The sequence below is a fragment of the Scyliorhinus canicula genome, chromosome 12 (genome assembly GCF_902713615.1).
Source record: "Scyliorhinus canicula chromosome 12, sScyCan1.1, whole genome shotgun sequence".
Lineage (NCBI taxonomy): Eukaryota > Metazoa > Chordata > Chondrichthyes > Carcharhiniformes > Scyliorhinidae > Scyliorhinus > Scyliorhinus canicula.
In genome coordinates, this window is record NC_052157.1 from 99,875,273 (window position 1) to 99,888,802 (window position 13,530).

The window sequence follows — 13,530 nt, forward strand, 5'->3', positions numbered from 1 at the left end:
GGTTGTGTAATTAACAAATTAATTTCATTATAGATAAATGTACATTTTGATGGGTGGAATAAGGAGGCAACTGACTCCTTGGAAGTTAAGTGTCTAAATGGGGCAAAGGAGCAAAGTGACCATCTGTCACTAGCCTGCCCATTCTGGTGGCCTATCTGTGTCATGTTGCAGTTGATTCCTATCACCCTCACTGTCTACCACGCCTCCAAGTTTGGTATCAGCAAATTTTGAAATTCTACTCTGTATGTTAGATCCAAGTCATTTATATATAGTGGACAAATAACAGTTGTCCGAGCACTTATCCTTGGGGAACATTGCTGTCTACCATTCACCAGTCTGAACAATGACCATTTACTAAGACGTGGAATCTGATGATAGGAAGGGAGATCTGGGAGTGGTAAAATATAACCTGTGCCCCTGCAACCACATATGTGCCAGCATATGATTATGCAAAGACTGTGCTATAGAACAGTACAGCACAGAACAGGCCCTTTGGCCCTCGATGTTGTGCCGAGCTTTGTCAGAAACCAAGATCAAGCTATCCCACTCCCTGTCATTCTGGTGTGCTCTATATGCCTTTCCAATAACCGCTTGAAAGTTCCCAAAGTGTCCGACTCCACTGTCACAGCAGGCAGTCCATTCCACACTCTAACCACTCTCTGAGTAAAGAGCCTACCTCAGACATCCCTCCTATATCTCCCACCCTGAACCTTATAGTTATGCCCCCTTGTAACAGCTACATCCACCCGAGTGAATAGTCTCTGAACGTCCACTCTATCTCTCCCCCTCATCATCTTATAAACCTCTATTAAGTCACCTCTCATCCGCCTTCGCTTCAATAAGAAAAGCCCTAGCTCCCTCAACCTTTCCTCATAAGACCTACCCTCCAATCCAGGCAGAATCCTAGTAAATCTCCTTTGCACCCTTTCCAATGCTTCCACGTCCTTCCTATCATGAGGTGACCAGAACTGCACACAATACTCCAAATGTGGTCTCACCAGGGTCCTGTACAGTTGCAGCATAACCCCACGGCTCTTGAACTCAAGCCCCTTTTTAATAAACGCTAACACACTATAGGCCTTCTTCACGGCTCTATCCACTTGAGTGGCAACCTTCAGCTATCTGTGGACATGAACCCCAAGTTCTCTCTGTTCCTCCACTTTCTCAGAACCCTGCCATTGACCCTGTAATCCGCATTCAAATTTGTCCTACCAAAATGAATCACCTCGCACTTATCAGGGTTAGACTCCATTTGCCATTTTTCGGCCCAGCCCTGCATCCTGTCAATGTCTCTTTGCAGCCTACAACAGCCCTCCACCTCATCCACTACTCCACCAATCTTGGTGTCATCAGCAAATTTACTGACCCACACTTCAGCCCCCTCCTCCAAATCATTGATAAAAAATCACAAATAGCAGAGGACCCAGCACTGATCCCTGTGGTACACCACTGGTAACTGGTCTCCAGTCTGAAAATTTTCCATCCACCACCACCCTCTGTCTTCTATGTGACAGCCAGTCAGTGTGTAATGACTATCTCACATGAAAAAAAATAATGTACAACCATCTTCTACTCGTCAAAATGAAGTTTGGAACCTGGAACATCAGGATCCTCATGGGCAACCCTAACAATGACAGACAGTGCTGCACTGCCATCATAGCTCAGGAACTCGGGCATCTCGATATTGACATTGGCACCTATGTGAGACACAATGTTTAGGAGGTCAACTAAAGGAGCAAAGGTTGATGGCACCCTTGTTCTGAAAGGATCTTGTAGAAGGAGAACCACACTCCAATGGGGTAAACTTAGTCAGTGGAAATGAGCTTGTGTGGCACCTCAGTCACTCCCCCTATGGGATAAGTGAGTGCCTCATGACAGCCTGCTCACCCTGATGAAGAATCAGCATGCCACCGTCATCGGTGTATACACTTATTGACTTAAGGCAACAAAAGAGGTTGACCTTGTTCATGTGAGTCCCAGTAGGTGACAGACTGAATCTCCTCCGAGATGTCAACGCCAGAGTCAGGAAGGACACAGATCTCTTGAAGGGCATGATTGGCAAGGAAGGAGTAGGGAAGTTCATCTTAACAAAATGTTTAGAATGTGACCTGGTCAAACTAACGCCCTGTTTCACCAGAGAAACAAACGCAAGATCTCATGGCAGCACCCAGCGGCGTGCAGAGGTCTGGTGATGCCCGGGGCAAATCTTGATTATATGCCCCCAAAGACTCAAGTATAAGGCCTAATATACTGAGAAATATTATGAGAAAGGAAAACATTTTGAATATATAAACACAGATGAAACATGAAATAAACGCTTTAAACATAGAACAGTACAGCACAGAACAGGCCCTTCGGCCCTCAATGTTGTGCTGAGCCATGATCACCCTACTCAAACCCACGTATCCACCCTATACCCGTAACCCAACAACCCCCCCCCTTAACCTTACTTTTATTAGGACACTACGGGCAATTTAGCATGGCCAATCCACCTAACCCGCACATCTTTGGACTGTGGGAGGAAACCGGAGCACCCGGAGGAAACCCACGCACACAGGGGGAGGACGTGCAGACTCCACACAGACAGTGACCCAGCCGGGAATCGAACCTGGGACCCTGGAGCTGTGAAGCATTTATGCTAACCACCATGCTACCCTGATTTATTCGATTTTAATATTAATCAATCAAATTTATTAAGTTCTTTTCCCCAAATGATACCTCCTGTCACAAAACACCTGAACTACTTCATTTTTTACATCAGCTGTGAGAAATTCTTTTTCAATGCTTATTAAAGCCAGGTTGGTCAGTCGCTCCTGTGACATAGAAGACCTCAGATATGTTTTTATTAATTTCAGTTTTGAAAATGACCTTTCACAGCTTGCGACTGAAAATGCAATTGTAAGCAGTAATCTGTATGAAACACACAGCGTCGGAAAGACATCCCTCCCATACTGCAGTAAAGACTCCAGAGCATCTTTAGGATCAGGGGGAACTCTAGTCCCTCCAGCTCGAAGGAGCATCACAAAATCAATAATTTCGTCATATAACTGAATTGCAACCACATCATTGTCATAATAATTTGCAAAGTCTGAACATTCCTTTTTTAATTTCTCTCTTTCTTGTTCATCTCCACTGATAATTTTGTGCAATTTATATCATAGACTTGCAAATTAGTGGTATCTGTATTCAAATATTAGCATGTTAAGGAATAAATGTCTCCAATTCCGAGATTAAATGCCATAGCAGTCCTCTGATCATCCAGGCTTCACTCTTACTACATCCCACGTAAATATTTCATTAAATATCACCAAAAAACCTATAAAAAACGTAGTTGCACCCGTTCTAGAGCTATTCACTGACCTCTTTATCTTTGCCATCTCTAAGGTATAGGACGGCTGCCTGAGGTTAAATTGCGCTGTAAGTTAGTCAATTTCCCCTTAGCGCTGGAATTCTAGGGATATTGTTCTCTTCTTCAGTCATTTTGCTTTGCAACACGGTAGCATAGTGGTTAGCATCAATGCTTCACAGCTCCAGGGTCCCAGGTTTGGTTCCCAGCTGGGTCACTGTCTGTGCGGAGTCTGCACGTCCTCCTCGTGTGTGCGTGGGTTTCCTCCGGGTGCCCCGGTTTCCTCCCACAGTCCAAAGATGTGCGGGTTAGGTGGATTGGCCATACTAAATTGCCCGTAGTGTCCTAAAAAGTAAGGTTGAGGGGGAGTTGTTGGGTTACGGGTATAGGGTGGATACGTGAGTTTGAGTAGGGTGATCATTGCTCGGCACAACATCGAGGGCCGAAGGGCCTGCTCTGTGCTGTACTGTTCTAAATCTAAATCAATGGGTGAGATGTTATGTCTCAAAAGTTGCGCCTCCCTCCTCTGCAACCCCCATGGAGAAGGATATGAGCAGAACGTCATGGAAATACTGTTATGACCCTTGTGGAAACAACTACAAACAACCCAACTAAGACCAATATACAAGACTTCACTTTTATATTAGCAATCACACCAAAATCAACGTAAATTAAACATGAATTAACAGGAAAATTGCAATAATATGACCGATAAATTACACATAGCAGATACAAAGACATATCTCACACATTTCGGTCAGCTCATTCAGCACGTATCGCTTTCATTTCAGCCACAATATCCTTCAAAACGTTGAACTTCTTCAAATCAAATTCCATCTTCATTTCTCTAAAGCTTTAGCACCAAGTCTCATCAAACTACTTCACCCAATTTCCACAAATATAATTTTCACAGTCAACACATTTCCAGATCCCTTCTTCTTCACAAAACCCTGGTCATGTGGGGCCTGTTTGTGCACTATGCCAGTGCATAAAGGGTCCCCAAATCCAGATATAAAAGCTCTGTTCAAGATCCGAGCTCCAGCAGCTTGCAGTCAAGTCTCTGAGAATCTCCCCTGCACCCTGCTGACCCTGGGCTTTAAGTATAAAGGGTAAGAGGGCAAAAGTTAAGAGGCCATGATGAATTTTTATAAAATACTGGTTCTGTCCCAAATGGGTGCCCCTGGCCCAAATGTCAAATTCTGGGCACGACAGTTTAAAAGTTGACAGCTACAGAGAGGGTGCAGAGAAGAGTTTTAAAATAGATCAAATAAATAAAATAAATAAATGAATAAATAAAACTCACCCATGGTGGCAATGCCGTCCATTCTGGAAAATTCGCGCCCTTTCTGCTCCCTCTCCAGCCTCTGCAGTGCGCAGGCGCGCTCGGGCCGACCGCGGTGCGCAGGCGCGCTAGGGCCGACCGCGGTGCGCAGGCGCGCTAGGGCCGACCGCGAACCGCGGTGCGCAGGCGCGCTCGGGCCGACCGCGGTGCGCAGGCGCGCTCGGGCCGACCGCGGTGCTGCCCCCATCCAGTCGCTGCCCGGGGCCAGCGCCCCGTCGGCCCCCCCCCTCTGCACGCCGCTGGCAGCACCCCAGTCCAAACACTGGCACTTACTCAACTACTGAATCGTTTAAGCAAGAGACTGCAGAGCTATCAACATTACCCATGCCACGACAGGTACAGGATGAACCGCTGCCTTTTCCAATCCACCACCTCATTAGCCTGGCCCCCAAACAACAGAGCCAACAGAAGCAACACCACACAAAAAGTAACACTGAAGGCTTCAAAGATCCAACCAAGGTAGCCCTTCTCAGTCAGTATCTCACTGCCGACCTCTCAATCTCCAGCCACCAGGATCTGCAATGCACCACGACCCTAAAGTCCACCATTACAAAGAACCACTAAGAGTTATTGATTCCTTTAGCAGGAAACATTGTAACTGGTTTGGCAAAAATTACCAAATAATACAGAGCATAATTGAGCTTAAGCACAAGGTTTTTACTGAGTAGAACCTTCACCACTGCTCAAGAGAAAAGCTTCAGTCCTCTAGGCATCTGAAGGCAATGGTACAGCTCAAAGCCCATGACATGAAGAACAAGTGGGTAGAAAGAGAGTGAGGCAATCAGTACAGACACCATCCAGCTTCTTCAGGACTGTCAAGACAGTCCACGGCTCAAGCATTCAAGAAGGGAGACATGTCCATTTATGGTAATTACACAGCAGTCTTCCTGCTGCACGGATCCTCCATTCACCTTCTTGCAGTAGCTGAAGAGCTCTTTCCAAAAGTTGCAGTTTGGTTTTCACCCATTGACAGGCATCAAATCGAAGAAAAATGCAAGGGATAGCACTAGCTGCTGTACACTTCTTTTTTAAAAAACCTCTCAAAAGCCTTTGACTCTATCAACTGTAAAGATTTATTGAATACCCTCCTGAAATTTGATTATCCTCAAAAATTTGTCACCATTTTATGTCTCCTTCATGATGACATGCAAACTGATCTCCACCAAAAGAACTGCCACAGACCCTGGGCTGGATTCTCCAATAATAGGTCTAAGTCCCCATGCCCACGAAAAAACGTGCTCGAATCACTCTGGACTTATCTGGAGTAAGTCCAGGCTGATTCTATGATTTGCAGGGGGTTAGCAGGGTATCAGAGTGCTCCTCGCAGCTCCGGCTGCCAATAGGGGGCCCTGCACTTCCGGTCGGGGGTCCACGCATGCGCACAGCGCATGACGTGGCGGACCCACACCGCGGAGCGACAGCATGAAGATAGGCCCCTTCCAGATACACGCACCCGCAGATCTGTGGCCCCCAATCAATAGCCTCACCGTCCTGGAGGACCCTGGACCCCCCCCCCCCCCATAAGGGTGGCCGCAGACCGAGTCCGCAGCCGTCACGCCGAGTGCTCGCTGGTGGATCCATGAGAGAACCATGCTGGCGGGAACCCGGGCAACTGCCCCTAGAGAATCGCTGCGGGAGCCTCTTTCAGTGGCCCCAACCGGCGTCGCGTTTACCGCGTGCGCCCGATTGGCGCCGATTCTCCAGGGATTGGAGAATTGCAGGAGCGACATCGGACCCGATCGCGGGTCTGACGCCCATTCTCCACCCCCGGGCCGAAGGTGATTTCGGCTCGGAGAATCCCGCCCCCTATCTCAGTGAAGACTTGGTTCAGACAAGACTGCAAGGTTGTACCAACCCTCCTCCATTTTCCTCGCTGTAATGCTGCACCCCATCTCTAGCAAATTACCTACAGGCATGGAGATAATCTACAGAACAACTGGAAACTACGACGCCTTCAATTCAAAACTATTCTCATCCAATCTGTCCTAGAGCTTCAGTTTTCAGATGTTGCTCGTCTGTGCACTCACTCAGAAATTGAGCTTCAGGTTATTGTAGACTCCTCTGAAAGACATGAGAATATGGGTCTTTCACTAAACAGCTGGAAAACTAATGTCTTCTTCCAACCAGCTCCCACAACACCTTTCTCCATTGATCAAGATCAACAGAGAGATCCTGGAATATATCTTGGGAGCCTACTCTTGACAAAGGCACAGTAAGAAGTCTTACAACACCAGGTTAAAGTCCAACAGGTTTGTTTCAAACACGAGCTTTCGGAGCACGGCTCCTTCTTCACCTGAAGAAGGAGCCGTGCTCCGAAAGCTCGTGTTTGAAACAAACCTGTTGGACTTTAACCTGGTGTTGTAAGACTTCTTACTGTGCTCACCCCAGTCCAACGCCGGCATCTCCACATCTTGACAAAGGCAGGCATAGATAGCGGAATTCATTGTTGCCTCTAATATGCCAGAGGATTGAGGAAAATTTATTTGAGTTCCAGGACCTCGAACCAGTGACTAAGGCCTTGACTTACCAGGCAGCAGTGATCTCCATGCTCCTAAAAAAAATCAGAAACTTGGATAACCTATAGCAGGCACCAACAAGTACAGGAGACATACCACGAGTTAAGCCACCAAATCCAGTGGCAGAAAAGGCAGCCCAACAACGTGTCCATTCCAATGCCAACATGCCCAGCTGGGTCGCTCAAAATGTTGTTTGATACCAAACTTAGGAAACCATTGCTCTATTTGGAACTCGATTGCGGCAGACTTCCAGGATAACAGACACTTTAACAATGTCTTCAAAGTATTCAAGATGGAGTAGAAGCAAGTCATCATTGACCCCAAGGCACTGTCAAGAAGGTATTATAAAAAGGGTATAGAGGCATTGGAGAAGGTATAGAAAATTGATGGATTGATACCAAATTGAAAGGTTATATTCACCAGGAGTGATTGAACTGGCTGGGGTTCCTTTCTCTGGAAAGAATAAGACTGAGGGCTCATCATAAATGTATTTTGAATTATGAAGGAATAGATGTAGAGAAAACATTTTCATTTGTCATTTTGTCACAAAGACTATTGTTTCAGCTGCCTCTGCCATTTTCTCAGGTCATGGCTTCAAATTCACATCTTTTTGTACTTCCTATCCAGTTTCCCCTCATACTCTTCTCTCAGCTCATTTTTTCATAATATTTTCTTGTATGGCTAGGTGTCAAATTCTAATTAATTGTGCTCCTGTGAAGTGCCTTTGGCTCTTTTATCTTGTTAAGGATGCCATATAAATTCTGGTTGTTGTTCTGGGGGACCAAATCTAGGGGCCATAAATATAAAATTCACAAAAAAATCCAACTGGGAATTCAGGACAAACATCTTCACCAAGAATACGGAACATGTACGGAGTAATAGAAGTGAATAATATAGGTGCATTTAAGGAGAAGTTTAGTAGACACGTGAGGCAAAATAAAAAAATATGTTCTTAGGATTAGATGGCATTGGGTACAAAGGAAGTTTATGGGGAGGATAAGCACTGGCATGCGCAGGTCGCATTTTCTCCAAACCAAAGGTGTGGTGACAGGTACTCGCATGGGTCCAGTTCTACCAGTCTCTTTATGGGGTTCATGGAACATTCCTTGTTCTGGTCCTACTCCAGCCCCATCCCACAACACTTTTATCGGTACATTGATGACTCTTTCGGTTCCACCTCATGTTCCCATCTGGGCCTGAAAAAATGTATTAATTTTGCTTCCAAATTCTACCCCTCTATCATCTTCACATGGTCCATCTCTGACACTTCCCTTCCCTTCCTTGTCCTTTCTATTTCAATTTCTGGGGACAGACTGTCCACTAATATCCATTACAAACTCACTGACTCTCACAGCTACCTCAACTGCACTTCTTTACACCCCATATCCTGTAAGGACTCCATCCCATTCTCTCTGTTCCATCGCGTCCGTCATATCTGTTCTGATGATGCCACTTTCCAAAGCAGACATGTCCTCATTCTTCCTTAATCGTGGTTCCTCACCCACTGTGGTCGACAGGGCTCTCAACTGTGTCCAACCCATCTCCCGCACCTCTGCCCTCGCCCCCTCTCCTCCCTCCCGAACCAGGATAGAGTCCCCCTTTTCCTCACTTTTCACCCCACCAAGTCTCCACATTCAAAGAATCATTCCCAGCCAGTTCCACCAACCCAAGCATGATGCCACCACCAAATACATTTTCTTCTAACACCTCCTGTCAGCATTCCCTCTAGGATACTATGGTCCACTTCTCCATCTCTCCCAACACCTCAGCCTCTTCCCACGACACCTTCCCATGCAATTGCAAAAGGTGTAACACCTGCCCCTTTACCTCCTTCCTGCTCACCATCCGAGGGCCTAAAACCTCTTTTGAAGTGAGGCAGCGCTTCACGTGCACCTCCTTCAATCTCACCTATTGCATTTGCTGCTCCCAGTGTGGTCTACTGTACATTGGAGAGACTAAACGCAGACTGGGTGACCGATTTGCAGAACTCCTCCAGTCCGTCCGCAAGCAGGACCCAGACCTTCCTGTCTCTTGCCGTTTTAACTCACCGTCCTGCTCTCACGTCCACATGTCAGTCCTTGGTCTGTTGCAAAATTCTCAGCACAAACAGGAGGAGCAGCACCTCATCTTCCGAGTAGGCACGTTATTGCTTTCCAGACAACATTGAGTTGAACAACTTCAGGCTTTGAACTCTCTCCTCCACCTTCACCCCATTTTGACTTCTATCAATTTATTTTAATTTCTTCCATTGATTTATTTTCTCCCTCACCATCTCCTCCTCTTCTCTCTCTCTCTCTCTCTCTCTCTCTCTCTCTCACTCTCTCTCTCCCCCCCCCCCCCCCCCCCCCCCCGGGCCATCTGTTTCCTGTTCCTAGTTACCCGTTGACACACTGATCACCTTTTTCTGCCATTCACACATCTAATCTCTTTATGTGCCACTGTCAACACCCTTCTTTGCCTTAATCACCACCATTTACATTCCTTTTGTCTTTCTGCCTGCGGCATATTTGTCTATCTGCACCTATCGCTGGCCCTCTATCCAGCTCCACTGGTCCACACCACCCACTCCCCCCACCCACAAAAGTATTAATCTGACCCTATTTCCAGTTCTCTCCAGCTTTGACTAAGAGCCACCTAGTCTTGTAACATTAGCTCCCTTCATCTCTCCATAGATGCTGTCAGACCTGCTGAGATTGTCAATATTTTCAATTTTGTTTCAGATTCCAGCATCTGCAGTAATTTGCTTTTATCTTATTATACTGGCATGCCTCAGTTGGGCTGAATGGCCTGCCTGTGTTATTTGTTGAACTTTGTAATCTGCTCATTTATTAACCATTTGATAAAGGTAGATAGTGTTTTGAAGAATAAAGGAATAAAGGTGTTCGGGCGGGAAAGTGGAGCTGAGTCCACAAAAGATCAGCCATGATCTCATTGAATGGCGGAGCAGGCTTGAGGGGCCAGATGGCCTACTCCTGCTCCCAGTTCTTTTGTTCTGTGTATCAGATACTCATCTTGATATCCTGGCCAATGGCCTTTATCTGCCACCCAGTGGTAATAACTATATTGACCTTAACTGTCACTTTTATCAGCTTGAATCCCCCATCAATCTTAATGGTTTGACAGAGTACAGCCCTAGTTACATTAGCCATTCTTCATAACTCAGACACTTCTGGTAAGTTGCACATTCTGCAGAGAGGTTATGCACCTTCCATACTAAACAGCCCAAAGCTTGGGCCAACAAGCTAACAATCACTACAATCTATTTTGTGAAGAGATTTTTGACATTTTGACCAAAGAAATTGAATGAACACAATCTTGTTTTGTGCTATATATTATGGTCATGAGAGCAAGTTGCATGGGATTATTAGTACTGTTTCACTCATCTGCCCATGACAGCGGTAGTTTTAATTTCTCATTTAATTTGTTCCCCTTGGTATCCTTTCCCTTGTTGAAATAGACCACGGTGTGTTTTCCAAATGTCAGCATGTACTAGATGCTGTGGTATGAAGAGACAAGAGTTCAGCTCCTTTTTCACCAACACACCTTTAACTCACTCTGCACAGAACTCTACAGATCATCACAAGCTCCAAAGTCCACCTGAAGCCCCTTTACATATCAGTGTCAATCATTGAACACTTAACATAAATGAGACAACTAATTGCAATGTCTCTTAAACCATTACTTAACACCAAACCCCGGTTTATGAGGTCCAATATTTAAAATAACCCCACAGAAAATTTTATTTGGTGAAACAAAACTAAAATGTATTCATATATTCAAAACTCAAGGGATGGAACACGACAACATTCACACTCACGAGCATATAAGGTAGAAAGGTATAGAAAGAAAGGAAAAGAAGTTACAAATTTTGAGTTACTTAAAAATCAATAAGGTATTGACATTGATTCACGTGAGCGAAGTGCCGAAAGTCAATGTCCAATGAAGGTTCATTCAGGTGGCTTTGTCTGGCTCTTTGTCCTCGTAAGTCGGTTGAGGATGCAGCAACGTATTCTTTTATTCTGGGATTTAGTTCACTCTGTAGGTGAAATAAAAGATCCTTTTTGCCGATCCAATTTTGAGAGCGATGGAGGTCAGAAGCAGGCTGTGAGCCTGAAGTTCAGCTTATCTACTGCAGTTACACAGTTGATGGCAGAATCCAGAAGCTGTATAACTAAAGTGATTCAAACAGCTCAGTTCTCCGTCATGTGACAGGGCCGTTTTGGGTTGAACCATTCAGCTAACAATTAACTTTGAGAACGCTTGTTAAAACCATTGTATTTTGAGCTGTGGAACCATTAGCACAATGTTGGAAATGAGTCAATAATTCTGGTTGGTACAGATGTCTCGTCTACTGGACCTTTATGCTGGAATGTTCATAAAATGCAACAGATTGTCACATTTCAGGAGGATGATGAGTTAGTCTTTGTCAATTGGAATGGCTTTGAGTCTTACAAAATTACTAGCATGTGACCAGCGACGACCATTTTACCACTCCAACAATGGTCCATTTAAAAACAATTTAAGCCAGAGAATATTTTTTTTTTAACTGAAATTTATACAAAGTAATAAAGTAATTAACTAATCAGAGATGGCTGGGCAGGTGATGTGCTGTAGCTGTATGATGTGGGAGCTGGCTGTTCCCCTTGTGAATGGCAATGACCACATCTGCAGCAAGTGTTGGTTGCTGGAAGAACTCCGGCTCAGAGTTGATGATCTGGAATCTGAGCTTCAAACACTGCGGCACATCCGGGAGGGGGAGAGTTACCTAGACACTTTGTTTCAGGAGGCAGTCACACCTGGGAGATTAAGTAATTCACATTCAGTAAGTGATCAGGGACTTCAGAGTGTGACTGTAAGTGAGGCAGGCAGGGGGAACCTGAGTTCAGGAGTGCAGGAGCCTCAGCCCTTGACCTTGTCCAACAGGTATGAGACTCTTGCTCCCTGTATGGATGAGGAAAAGGGCTCTGGACAGGATGAGCCAGCTGACCACGGTACCATAGTGCAGAAGGCCATTCAAGAGGGGGGAGTAAAAAGACAAGTAGTTGTTATAGGGGATTCTATACTTAGGGGGACAGATAGTATCCTATGCAAGCCGGATCGGGAGTCTCGCATGGTGTGTTGCCTGCCCGGTGCCAGGGTGCGGGACATCTCTGACCGGCTTGAAAGGATATTGGAGCGGGAGGGGGAGGATCCAGTTGTTGTGGTCCACGTTGGCACTAACAACATAGGTAAAGCTAGGGTGGAGGACCTGTTCGGGGACTATCAAGCACTAGGAAGAAAATTGAAATACAGGTCCTCAAGGGTCATAATCTCCGGATTACTGCCCGAGCCACGTGCCAATTGGCATAGGGATAAGAAAATTAGGGAAGTAAACACGTGGCTAAGGGATTGGTGTGGGAAAGAGGGATTCCACTTCATGGGACATTGGCATCAGTTTTGGAACCGGGGGGATCTGTACCGTTGGGACGGTCTCCACCTGAACCGATCTGGAACCAGTGTTCTAGCGAAGAGGATAAATAGGGTGGTCAGTAGGACTTTAAACTTCTGAGTTGGGGGGAAGGGAAAGTGAAAGCGACAGGGAGCATGGAGTTAAATGGCAAGATACGCAGGAGGATAACATGTAGGCAGGTGGATTTAAGCTTGAGGCAGACTAGGAATGCAACAAAAAGGAAGGATAACTTTGGACATCTTAGGACTTCCAATATCTGTAATGATAAGAAAGTTAGCATTAAGGCACTTTACCTGAATGCTCGTAGCATTTGTAACAAAGTAGATGAACTAATGGCACAGATCATCGTGAATGATTATGATGTGGTAGGCAACACAGAGACATGGCTGCAGGGGGTTCAGGACTGGCAGTTAAACATCCAAGGATATACAACCTATCGAAAAGACAGGGAGGTGGGCCGAGGGGGTGGGGGTGCCTTGTTAGTTAAGAACAAAATTAAATCTATGGCACTAAACGACATAGGGTCGGATGATGTGGAGTCTGTGTGGGTAGAATTGAGGAACCACAAAGGCAAAAAAACCATAATGGGAGTTATGTACAGACCTCCTAACAGTGGTCAGGACCAGGGGCGCAACATGTACCGGGAAATAGAAAAGGCATGTCAGAAAGGCAAGGTCACGGTGATCATGGGGGACTTCAATATGCAGGTGGATTGGGTAAATAACGTAGCCAGTGGATCCAAAGAAAAGGAATTCATGGAATGCTTACAAGATGGCTTTTTGGAACAACTTGTCATGGAGCCCACAAGGGAGCAGGCTATTCTGGACCTAGTGCTATGTAATGAACCAGACTTTATAAAAGATCTTAAAGTAAGGGA

The 13,530-nt window shown here is 45.7% G+C and overlaps 1 protein-coding gene across 7 annotated transcripts in view; it reads left to right on the top strand.

The window, feature by feature from the left end:
• The window catches only part of LOC119974568 (protein CASP-like), a 794,954-nt gene that overhangs the window by 567,958 nt on the left and 213,466 nt on the right, over positions 1–13,530 (top strand). The gene's annotated exons all lie outside the window — the stretch shown is intronic.